This window comes from Lutjanus erythropterus, chromosome 9, assembly GCF_056507025.1.
Source record: "Lutjanus erythropterus isolate fLutEry1 chromosome 9, fLutEry1.hap2, whole genome shotgun sequence".
Classification (NCBI taxonomy): domain Eukaryota; kingdom Metazoa; phylum Chordata; class Actinopteri; order Lutjaniformes; family Lutjanidae; genus Lutjanus; species Lutjanus erythropterus.
This window is the reverse complement of record NC_139325.1, coordinates 6,088,672-6,101,851: the sequence shown is the minus strand read 5'-3', so window position 1 is coordinate 6,101,851 and position 13,180 is coordinate 6,088,672. Positions and strand designations below refer to the sequence as shown.

Below are 13,180 nucleotides of genomic sequence, written 5' to 3'. Positions count from 1 at the left end.
ATTTTGGTTCAGGGGCCACATACAGCCCCATTTGATCTCAAGTGGGCCGAACCAGTAAAATTAAAGCATAGTCTATTGATTATTCTGCCAATTAATAAAGTAATCAGATAAGAAATATTGCGTGTTCTACATTCTATTACATTACTTTTGCTTTATTTAAGAACAATGGTAATATACAAAATAGAAAATAAGACAGGTCTATTAAATGAACAACTATAAATTGCAAAAGTAAAAATACTCAGTAAAGTAACTTTACTTTTAATGTAGGTTTACTTTTACTGTATTTACTTTTTACCTTTTTTTTCAAGTACAAAGGTAAAAGTAAAGGTAGTAATGTCTGCAGAAACCACAAACAGAAGAGTGAACTAACTTTAACTGAAACAGTCACCAGAATGTTTTGTTCACATGTTAAAATCACAACATTTTTCTTCTGGAGCAGGACAGACGCTCCCAGACCCCCAGAGGACAGAGGACTGGTTTACCAACATGACACCTTTTTCTCCTCTTATGAGTTTGCAGGTCTGTATTTAGTAATCAAAAAATACCAATAAGGATACCATTAAAGTACAACAACAGCAATAAAAATGTTGATTTTTCAAAAAAGGAAACAATAACATGCAAAATATTTAAATTGTAATTAAGTAAAAACACTAATACCACAATGTAAAAATACCTAAGTAAAGAATGTGCGTATTTTTTCCATCACAGCAGGTCAGTGATCAGTGTTTCAGTGAATAGTGTTTTATTTATGACAGCCCGCCACATTAAAAACATCGGCACCACGACATGACTTTCTATTTTTGGAGCTGCGCACCTTTTTCGGTCGTGTCTAGAAGGTAACTCTTTATTTGCACAACTATTGCGAGATTTGTTTCCGTTATTTCTACTAAAATAATCAAACGCGCGCGATCTTTCGCAGGTCTAGGGTTCCCTTCTAGACATGACCCTCCCTGTCAAACTACAGACAGCAGACTGTCTGTAAACAGCACGATGTTACACTCTGCAGTGTTTGACACAAAGACTTTATTTGTGTGGACACACAGGTTTGGTTTGTCACCAATTTTGGCATTTTATTTTTTTAATTAATCCAAGAGGACGACGGTCAGTGATCAGTGATTGATTAGTGATCAGTCTGCCGTCCTCTCCTCCCTCAACTGTTCACTCTGCTGTGAGAAGGTCTGAAAGTTTCTCACAGAGAAACACAGACTCTCCTGTTTTACGTATAGGCCTCTTTATACAGTTGTTTAATTTTATAAGAGCATCTGGTTGATGTCGATGTCATTAACCATCACGTTAGTTTCTGTTGTAATAAACTCCGTCATTAACAACAGTCTCCTCCACACGCAGCTTCTCTGCAGTTGGTCTGTGTGTTTCCTGATCAGCTAAACCAGCACCGGAAAGACTAGAAAAGTTGCGCCAGTTAAAATCGAAGCATCCCGTCAAAATTTAAAATCTCTTAATAATTTATTGGTTATAGGTCCGGGTCCGTATAGAACAGCGTTTGGGTCTGGACTCGGACTGCGGTCCGCCAGTTAGGGACCCCTGACCTACATGATTGATAATTATCGATGTCGACTGATATGAAACTCCACCACCATGAAGTTCAGCTGTATTGCCCAGGCCTGTGTTTAAACCTCCCACCAGCTGATAGCACTGCTGTTGCCTGTCTTCACTGTTCTGATTGCATGAAAAAACCTTTTTTAATTCGAATGTAACACATATGGTGGTTTGCTCTATATAATATAGTTTTCCTAAAATTAGATTAAAAAAATAGCAATATATCATCTTAATTACAGTATCGCAATACATCACAACATATTGAATTGTAACGCCTGTATCGTGATACATATCGTATTACCAGATTCTTGCCAATAAACTGCCCTAGTTATGAGACTAATTAAACTCCATGGAGAAGCTCCATTTCTGTCTCTTTTTCCTCTTTTTCTGCACAGCTACTGCAATGTCTCATCCACCCTCCAAAGCAATTGAATACTGATTTGTACGTTGATTACCATGGTAACGGTAGAAGCTTGGAAGCTTTGGGGTCAGCCCTAGTTCTGTGATGTTGATGGGACTGAGATGCAGGGTGGGCCGTATAGTGTTTGTTTGAGGTTTTGGGGCTCACGAGGCTCTCGGTGCCTCTTCAGCAGGTGCTTATGGATGAAGTGATGGATTACCTCACTCTTTGCTATCTCCATCCTACTCCCAGCTCTCCCTCTCCCTTCTTTGCGCCCTCTCCCCCTCTCTTCCTCCTCCTGCTGCTGCTGTTCTGTAGGGAAATGAATGGGCCTCCTGTTTGCTGCATCCGCATCTCACTCTGTCAAACTCCGCCATGCATCTGGTGCGGAGGGGGGCGGGTGCGCATGTGTGCGCTCGCCGTGCACGTGGATCCATAGGATTGGCTGTGAGATTTACGGCGTGTGTGTCTCTGTGTGTGTGTGTAGCTGAAAATGTGTTTGTGTGGGTGTGTTTGGCCAGGTCATTTAGTACTCTGCATGCAGGCTTGGAGCAGGCTGATAAGCTGTTTGCAAAAACTGGCAATTAAAAGTTGATCAGGCTGTCAATTCAAATGGAATGAAATGGAACCAGAAAGTAATTAAAAGGATGGCATGAAAATGACAACAATTATATCTCTTAGCTTCCCATTACCGATGCACAGAGGAATTTAATTAGTTTAGGAGCTCATATAGTGACTCATACAGTAAACACACAATAACACACAACAGCAGCTACCACAAAAAAAAACTGGTGGTTGCTTCTTGTGTATGGCCATCTCAGTTTCACTATTAAACCTACAGACAGGGAGGCCAATGGATATGGACAACACTGGTGTCCAATTAGTGTGTTTTAAGTAGCTGGTGGATTGGCGGGATATTCCCAGTCCTCCCAGTTTGCCCATATGGCCGTAGGCTGTGTATCCGCTGTGTTAATGAGCCTGTCAGCTTCCATCCCACTCAGCGTTGGCCCAAGATGGGGCTGATGGGTACCTTCTTATGCACACAGTATGTACTGCTGAGGATGACTGTGTACGCAGTATAGACAGGACAACCCCGTCAGTCTACTGTGTGTATTTCTTTCTACAGAAACGTTCACTCAGTCTTTCTCTTCTCAGCGACGCTCCTCACCCGACTATCTTCTTAGTCCTGAAAATGTAGTGCGAGGCAGAGTCCTGCAGAAGCCAGCTGGGTTTTTGAGATTGGTTTCGGCCCCAGACTCAAACAGCTGCTCTCATTACAAACTTTATTTAACCGTGCTGCTGAAAGGTTGAACACATATGTGTCTGGTCTTATATTGGCCAGCTGGGCTCTGCAGAGCTTTCGCTCCATTTTTTTAAATGCTGGGGCCTTTGCTATAAATAGGGGGATGATTTTGGCTGAATGTAGCCACGGACAATGATGAGGATCGATTTGCAATAAAGCAGCAAGTTGGATGTCATAACTGGTCCATGTTTTAGTGGGCTTTGGTGACAGGCTTCAGAGATCTGATTGTAACAATACACTGAGCCGCTGGAGTCCTGTACTTGAGTGCTGCATCTGGGGAAAAGAGAACAAATGAGCCTGTTGGCTCTGGATGTGTTTTCTTTGAATTTCTACTTGATAAAGTCTTCTTAACTCCTGTCAACTTAATTAACTTGGCATCTTGCCTGGTGATGTCAATTTGACTTTCTGGCTCAAAGTCTGCCTCCTGTTTATACGACTTAATGTGATAGTGACAAGGTCTAGTCACTGACTGATTGATCAGCTGGGTAATGTGCTAGAAACCTGACTGTGAAACAGCATAAAAGCTGAAAAATGTGATACTGATTATCAAGCCTGCATGAGGCTCCACAGCAGCTGTTGGCAGCTGAAGATGTTTTGGTGAGGGTCGGTTCAAACACCGTTTCACAGACGTGGAATATTTGTTGATGTTGTTTCCAAGCCAATAGTCAAGCATTATTTTCACAGATTTGTCTATTTAAGCCTCTCTGTGGAGCTGTCACTTTCAGCAGGACTCATTAGCGGCGTGGGGCTAGCTGTGGTCAGTGCACTGTTGCTATCACTCGTTGGCTTGTTTGTTTGGTGAATCCAAATTGTCCGAGGTTTGTTTGTTTCCACTCTGACATTTTCAATACTTATCCATAAAATGATCAAAAATATTGAATAAAATAGCTGTTTGTTTTCTTATTAAAGGATTTACAGTCCATTCAAATAGTGTGCCAACTTATTGATGAGAAGTTCAAGTGGGGACGTAAACCTGCTGATTTGACTCCAGCTCAACCACCGCATGTTGAGATTTGAATGTGATTAGTGAATAAACCACAACACTGACATATGTATTTATATAGCATTTTTCATGTCAGAAACCTTAATGTACAGAAAAGGCCAAAAGGCCAAAAAGGCCCAAGCCTGACAAAATTCTGTCCAAACCCAACCCGAGCCCATCTCTCATCGGCATATTTCAACCCAAACTCGATTACAGCCCGACATTTTTCTTCCCTCTATGTACCAAACAGTAGAGGTTTTCAGTAACAGGGACAATACATGGAGGGAACTGGAAGTGGCAGTGACCGTGATCCCACCTGGCCATTTGTTTCTTGTCTATACCCTTTTCTCTCTCCTGTAATTTCTTATCCTCCCCCAAAAACTTCTTTCACCTATGATTGTTATAAACATTGAACTTACCACAGTAATTTCTTGGGCAAAATTTCTTTGGTCAAAATTCCTCAAAAAACATGGAACAGGTCATGATGCACAAGCAGTCAGATGATCAAACTGACTGAAAATAAAGCAGTTAACCAGATAGTATAAACCACTTTACTCATCTAAACGTGAGCACAGTGCACACAACATTAAGTACAGTAGGTTAAAAGATCAGCTCTGTCAAGTGTAACAGATGTTTACAGCAGACAGTTTGGGTAATAATTTCACAGCCTGCCTTTATTTTCTCTTCCAAATCAGTTTCTTCTCAGCCTGTCGGATCGTTTGACTCGGGTCAGCAGCCTTTACTAACAAAAGAGCTTTTTTCTTGCTGTAAAAAGAGAAAAAAAATCTGTCTGTAGCCGCAATTATTAAATGCTTCATTGTCTTGTGAGACTTTTCTTATTATGGATTCCGCCTTCATAGCTAGCCTAGGGAGACTGAAGAGTGGCCATCGACAAAATTTAGAAGCTATGATGCAAAATTACTTGGTGAAATATTCAAACTTTTTTAAAATTTATTGTATAGGCCGCCATTTTTAAAACTGAAGAATGTATGAATCACTTTTGGTCTACAACAATAAAGAATGAAAATTAAGAATGTTAAAGAAAAATAACCATTACTGAGTGTCATGTAATATTTTATCAAAGCCACAGGGAGCCACTGGAGAGGGGCGAAACAGCCACAGGTTGATGACCCCTGTTGTTTTGTGGACTGGTCCTTGTAGTGATCCTTTCATGTTCTAGGATCTCAACAAGTAATACGGTTAATACAGTATTGTCATCACCTAATAGAACAGATGGTCAGTGCTATGAAAACAAAACCTATGTTGTAATACAGTATGTTACACTGCAGTTTTCTATGAATGAAGTAAAACAATATATCAGATGAGAGTATTTAGCTCTAACTTCATGCTACATTATTTGTTCTCTTGCCAATTCCACAATGGTTCTAATAATATTCAGAATATATACTGATAAACTCCCTATTTTTCTAATTTTTTAGAAAATATAAAAAAATAATAAGCCCCACTTGCCTGCATCACGTAGGATTAGCACCTCGGGGCCAATGAAAAGCAGGACAGAGGTAGCACAGTTTTACCTCGAGGTTCTTTGGCTGTTAAAATTCTTGATGAGCAAGGTTTGGGCAAAGCGCGGTCGGTCCTATATGTTAACAGCTGCGTAATGTCCATTGCAGTACAGTAAGTACCTCCACACAACACTGACATCACACCCCCGAGACGAGTTTTGGCAGGCACAGCTGGATCTCCAATTGGAAGATGTGTGTGCATACATTAACATAACAATGAATCCAGAGAGGTTTTAAGGAGAGAATAAAAAAGCACTGAAGATTTCCAAAGATCATTAAATTATGGCAAATTTCTATTTACAACATGTATGCTTTACCTCAAGGTGAATACTGGGGCAGGCATACATTTGCATGAATTAGCATGTCTAAGGAGTGTGGGGACACTGGCTTTTCGTTACAAACAGACAAAGTCGATAAATCAAAATGAGGACCAGCCGCTCAAGTGATTGTTGTGCCTCTCCGGTCACCGCAGAGACACAGGAATGAGTGTGCAGGAGCCTCGCAAAATAGGGTGAAGCTCAGTGGTCCATAATTCCAAAATGAATATTTATAAGTAGGAGCCCGGTGGACGTTGCCTTGGGGGGAGTAATTGGGAAGACAGGAGGAGACTGGAACCATCATCCCTGTTCAGAGAGAGAAGAAGAGGACCTGCAGTCATTATGAAGAGAATGTGCTTCACTAACATATATACTGTACACTAACTTGTTTAGTCATGGAAGGAGTGGACTTTAACATGTAAAGGTTCCAAAGCTCCAAACACCTAAGTTTAAGTAAACAAGGAAACTAACTGGTGGGTGGTGGGGATGTGCGTGATTAGTCGACTATACCACCAGAATAGCACCAGAAATGCTAGTCAGATAAAGGGATAGTTCACCCAAAAATGAAAATTCAGTCATTATCTGAATTACCCTCATGGCAACTGAGGGTCAGGTTTAGTTTTTTCTTTTTTTCTTTTGGTCCACAAAATACTGCTGGAGTTTCCCTGGATAGCAGTGTTGCAGAATCTCCCAAACAATGAAAGGGAATGGTGACCAGTTTTCAAACATAAAAAAACAACTGGAAAAGAAAAAAAAAAACAAAACATATATATGCCATGCTGCTTGTCTGGCATAATCCAAGTCTCCTAAAGTCCTGACAGGCCATTTGCATACCATCACAACACACACATACAGTGTGCACGTGAACTTGAACTTAGCTCCAAGCTAAGGATCTACAGTGAAGATTCAGGCTAAAAACATGGTGTGAATAACATTTTTTTTAGTCAACTTGGCATGTTGCGGCTTTAGAGGAGACTTGGATTACACCAGACAAACAATTTTGAGGCATTTTATGTTTTTATTCTGTTGGGGCTTTTTTACGTTTGAAAACTGGTCACCATTCACTTCCATTGTTTGGGAGATTCTGCAACGCTGTTTTCCTGTGAAACTTTTGTGGACTGAAAAACACTAAACCTGACCTTCAGTCAGCATGAGGGTGAGTATATAATGACTGAATTTTCATTTTTGGATGAAGTATCCCTTTTAACTGTTTACCAATATTGTATTCATGTACAATGCCAGTTAACTGTTGCCTCTCAGATGTTATGCAGCCACCTTCCACTAACCAGTGCTGCAGCCCTGTCAAACAAAAGCCCCTCTCGCCCCATGGAAATGCCTCGATGTCCCGCCGGATGTTGTTATCAGCAAAGTTGGACAGATGACAGCTTGTAAACAGTGCAATTTGTCAGTATTTGATATAGAAAATGAAAATAAGGATTTACCAGCAGATTGAGCAGGCTGCTGCTGCTAGCACTGCTAATGTTAGCCACCCTGTGTGGCAGCTAACATCAGCTCTGGGTGAACAGTGAGGTCAATCTGCAGACACTGTGATTCTGTTCGGTCTGAAAAGTTTAAGCATTTACTGAGTTGTTGTCATGTTTTGAAGGATAATGTGTATTGCACAGTGCAAAGGCACACACATTTACACAGCATTTAAAATACAATTTAGCGATTGTAGAATGTGATTAATGGCTTCAAATGACTCGTAATACATGCAGTGTTTGTTCAGACTATGTTTAAATTGTGAGGTAAACTTACTGTTAGACTAGTCAACTAGTCTAACAAATATTTGTGTCTAATCAACAGGGAAAATAGTTGCCAGGAACATCCCTACTGAGTGGCATTAATAAACACAATAAACAAGCAAATAATAAACACTTTTATATGAGGAAGTGACATAGAATTTTAGGAGAACCAGTCCAAGTTTATAAGCAGCACTTAAATCAACAGAATTTGGAGCATGACACATAGTATGTAACTTTCCTCCATTTCTAATATCACAGCTACAAAAGCTCTGTGAGCTATTTCTGTCTAAATAAGTAAATCTTTGCTTTCACATGCTGCTGACTCCTCGTCTGAATTTTCCTCTTCAGCACAACGTCTGAACTCAGCTTTCACGAGGGGATTCATATTTAATCTAATGACAGTGGTGGTCTCAGGTTGTCTAAGGGGCAGGGTGGAAAAAAATAAAAAGGAGCACCAGCTGTATGTGTTTGGTGATAGGAGGGAAGTTATACTGTAGGTACGGCAATGTAGTATTTGTCAGTAATAATTAATTCTCTATTTATTATTATTATTATCTGATTCTGATTCTGAGGTAAATGCAATGACCTGTGAAATGTATAGATTCCTTGGCTTTTGTAGAGTCATGTTGCTTCATGTCCCACCAGCAGTGTCTCAGAAGTGCAGTGTTTTGCCTGCCTGATTATGTTTATGTGCTCAGATTTTGTCGATTTGCTCATCTTTCCTTGACTTTTGTGCTTTTACCATGGATAACTGGACTTCGTAGGTACTTCTTTTTTATATATGATTCTAAGTCTGCACAGTTTTTTCTTTTGAAAAATGACTGGATTCTCTACTGTTTCTGTGTCTGACTTCCTGCCCGCTCAGTCTGCTCTGTGCAGATTGATGAATAAGAACAAATCCTGCAACCAGTGGGTGACCAGTGATTTTGTAGAGTTCTGTACTAGGGCTGCAACTAACAATTGTTTTATTTCTAATTAATCAATTCATAATTTTCTTGATTAACTGATTGAAATTAATTGATTGTTTAGAAAATGTTTAAACATGGAAGACTGTTTCCCAAAGCCAAGATCATGTCCTCAAATGTCTTTATTTGTCCACCACCCAAAAATATAGTTTACTGTCAGAGAGGAGTAAAAAATCCAAAAATATTCACATTTGAGAAGTTGAATTCAAAGAATTTGGACATTTTTTTCTTAAAAATATCCTCAAAATGATTAATCAGTTATCAAAATAGTTGTTGTTAATTCAGTAGTTGGCAGCTAATCAATTAGCTAATCAATATATCCTTGCAGCTCTAATGTAGCCGCTTATTCCGTAAGGGTCACGAGCTGCTGGAGCCTATCCCAGCTGCTCTAATGTCTGTCTGTCAAATATGATGTGTAGCCCTGCATATCCCTGCAGCATGATAATATCTAATTACACACATTTCACCTTTAACAAATATTGCGCACTACTGACAGGTATCTGTTTTGTTATTTCTTTTGCCAAATATTATAGAATTTTTCTTGCAGTGTCCCCTCAAGGTGCTTTTAAAAGAATCCCACGTAATTAATGGATTAGCTGTGTCATCAGACACAGACGCCTTTGATGAATTTGTTTGTGATGTCTATGAAATATTTAACTGTTAAAAACTGCTGGCTTAGTTTCCAAAATCCTGGGCTCCTCTGAAGCTTGCTGGTGCTGATTCTCAAAATTATAATGACCATCACTGGTTCTTCTTCTCAACGGCTAAAACATACTGTAATAGAGAGAGGGGAGTGCCTTCACGTTTGTCTTTCAAAGGGCAAATCCTTTGAAGCATTTCCAGAACTTTTTGACTGCCGTGGCACTGGAGGTTATGGGATATTTCCTCTTTTAAAAAATGAATCATTTGTTTGCTTCATTGTCCACGAAGGCAAACTAGCAGCCAAGGCAATGGACAACAGATGGATCCCTTGGAAAGCCGTACAGGCATTGTTGTAGTTTGATATTGCTCTGAAAGCCTCGTGTTAGCTCTCAGCTAACACAAATACGTAAACAGAAGTCTCTCCTTCCTGGTGATCAACATTTGAGCAGGGTAAGCCACAGCAGTGGCCCAACTGCATTGCCTCCAAAAGTAGTGACAAACTGCAACTTAATGTCTGTAAGTCCGGAGCTCTGGAAATGAATTCAGCCACCCTCAGGGTTTACCAAAGCGATGGATGGAATGGCTTTTAAGACATAATTTCCGAGCGGTTTCATTTTGTATACTTTTGGATAATTTTTGGACACAGTTGGAAAGCTTTGAATGGCTGTAATCAACTTCTTGTCCATTTGCATTTGCCAGGTGGAGCTGTTGTCTAAGCAGGGATATCAGATGCTCGTCCACAGCTCACATGCAAATGTAGCCAACTTTTTGTTGACCGTACACACATCAGTCGAGTTTCTTTCTGTTGGAAATAACTTCATGGTTTTGTTGCTGGCAGTGGGTATACCTGCTAATCAGCAGTCTACACGCAACAACACAACAGCCAAACTATCATGTGTATACATCAGTGGCTGTGCCAAGCTGTTCATCAGAAGCCCCCCAACCCCTGTCCCACACCTAGCTGAAACCACAGCCGCCCTCCGCTCCTTCCAGCTTAAGTGGACTCTGATAAAGTTGCTCTTTGATGCATTAATAACCTCTTCCTCCCTACTGGGCTGCGGGGGCCAACTTCCGAACAGCGCCCCGCATATCCTTGCCTGACATGCACTCTTTAATTATTTCTTTCTATGAGTGTTGGAGCGAAACGAAGGGGAAGAGGAAAGTGATGACATACTTCTAATGAATCCTTGAATAAATAATACTGCTGTCTAAGCTTAAGGCATCCTCAACCAGGCTTACTGGGAGAAAGGTGCAGCGCAGAGGAAGCAGAGAGAGGGTAAAATGATGGAGAAAAAAGACAAAAATAGATGTGGAGGTAGGAAACACACCTGGAACAACACTGACCTCTATTGTACCAGATCCCACTGCAACATGTGTTCATCATCGGCCTCTGCACTTCGGTGTGACTTGGCTTTATTCTCAAAGTGATGGTCCAGTTATCCAGAGCTTAACTCGTTTCAGTCAGTCGAGAATCAACTGTATCAAACTATCACACTCTCAACCTGCATGACAGTAGATTTTTTTCCCACTGGTTTTGTGTTTTACTCATTCTTTACTCCCAGTCAGGAATTCACAACTTCAAACAATTTCAAAACGTCTTAAAAACCTTCAAAATCTAAAACTAGCAATACCTACTGGTAACATACAGTAGGTATTAAAACATACTATCATAATCAACCTGATTTTTAATGAAAATGTTGGCCCTTTAAAGTAGTGTTCCAGATTTCATCAGATTTTTACAAAAACATGATTTAATCAGGCATACAAACTGTCAGCTATACCCTAAGGACCCATGTCTCACTTTCTGGTTTAAATAAAGGCGGGAAAACTGCTTGAGTGCTGGTAAACTTCTAATTTCTGACAAATTCAGAAGATCAGATGTGTCTCAACCATAACATGTCAACTCTATAGTCCTTCTAAATCAAAGCTAAATAAGAATTATGGTTTAAAAATGTGTATTTTGATTTACATTAAGAGAACTCTGAGACACTTAAAAAAATAAAATGACATTTTGTCAACTCTGTTAGATGGCAACTCTGGCAGATTTGACATCTGATGGTGTCTACATTTCATTAAAAAATAATTATAGTAGGTCCGTTACAAGGTTTAATAGCCAAGAATTTCATCTTTGAAAAATATATTTTCCAGCATAGTTGAAGAGTGAAAATCAAAGCCCCCTCAAAATACGATTTTGTCCGAATTGTCAAGAAAGAGTGAAAAGCAGTTTTTAAAAGCACACATTGATCCAGATTTTATTCAGCCAAAATCCTATAAATATAAATATAAATCCTTTAAACAGACTTTAATAGTGGTAAAAGTCTTCATTAGAGACATTCTATGACTCTGGGCAGAAATTAATATAAACTGCAACCTGACTGATTGGTGGAGGCATGCAACCATGAGGTGGTAATTCTAGTGTATTTTTATTATTTTGAAAATCAGTGTGAATGAAAATATATGATTCAACACATGGAGACAGAAGAAGAACAGCTTATTCTGCTCAAAGCTAATGTTCCTTCATTCATCATCCATGAACAGAACATAATCAGATTTTGATGTGCTCTTAAAATGTATTTTTGGTCTGTTCATGTTCTGCTCCAGAAGGAAATGATTCACCTGTGCAGCAGCTGGATGTTTTCACTCTCCTGCATGTGCTGCTGTGTGTCTGTGTATTTGCGCCTGTGTGTGTGTGTGTGTGTGTGTGTGGTGCCAACTGTCCTTCACAGTGGCCATTTCTCTACTTATCAGAGGCAGTGTGAGATTGAGGGCCATCACCCACACTCTGTTGCCATAGTGAAGGCAGGCCGAGGGCAGCTTGAGTGACAGCCGATCCCACCACACACATTTCCCCCTCCTTCATGCTTCTCTTGATGCCCCACTTTCAGTGCGGTCACCTCTTTCCTCTGCGGTTCAGTCGCTGGCACATGTAACTGATCACCTGTCTTTATTTCATGTCAGCACTCTGGCTGGAACATTCTGCAGTCCAGTAAAATACACTCGCCATTCAGGGCAACTGCACAACGTTTGACACTGGTCCAAATCTGGTGGCCAAGGGTGAATTCTGTTGCACTGTGTTGAACTGAGTGCCAGTCAGTGGTGACACTGACTGTTATTGTGTTGTAGTGCTCCAAAATATTGACATTAGTCCAGAGCTCACAGCTGATGTTAGCAGTGAATCATCAAGAATCATCATTTATTTATTTTGATGCCTTTATAAGAACATTGTAAATATTCTATTATTATTAATTAATAATAATATAATATTTACAATGTTAATTAATAATTAATTAATTATTAATTCAAGTGTTGGACCTATTTTTCAAGTCTTTACTGTGTTGATTATTTTCATTATTGATCAATCTGTCTTTCTCTAATAATCAATGTCAGTCTGTGTTTCCTAAGTCAGTTAATATGGATAAAATTAAAAAGTCAGCAAATTTTTTTTTTTTATTTATTTAACATTTATTTAAACCAGGAGTGTCATAGATATTAAAAATCCTGGCCACGACACACCGCAGCACATAAAGCATAGATATAAATTTAAAATGAAACCAAACAACAAATTAAAGAATCATGTAATATCAAAAAACTTTCATCAACAGTCAGAGCATCTACAGTCACGTGTCGTAGCTTCAAATTTACAGTCATGTTCAGAGCAGCTTCTGAAAATTCGGGTAATTTTACAACTGATTCTAAGCAGAAGGAGCAGCATGGTCAACTTAAACCTTCACCTACAGAATTTTTCA

At 39.7% G+C, this 13,180-nt stretch overlaps 1 protein-coding gene across 1 annotated transcript in view; it reads left to right on the top strand.

The window, feature by feature from the left end:
- Positions 1 to 13,180, top strand: part of ascc3 (activating signal cointegrator 1 complex subunit 3) — a 227,563-nt gene that overhangs the window by 60,210 nt on the left and 154,173 nt on the right. The gene's annotated exons all lie outside the window — the stretch shown is intronic.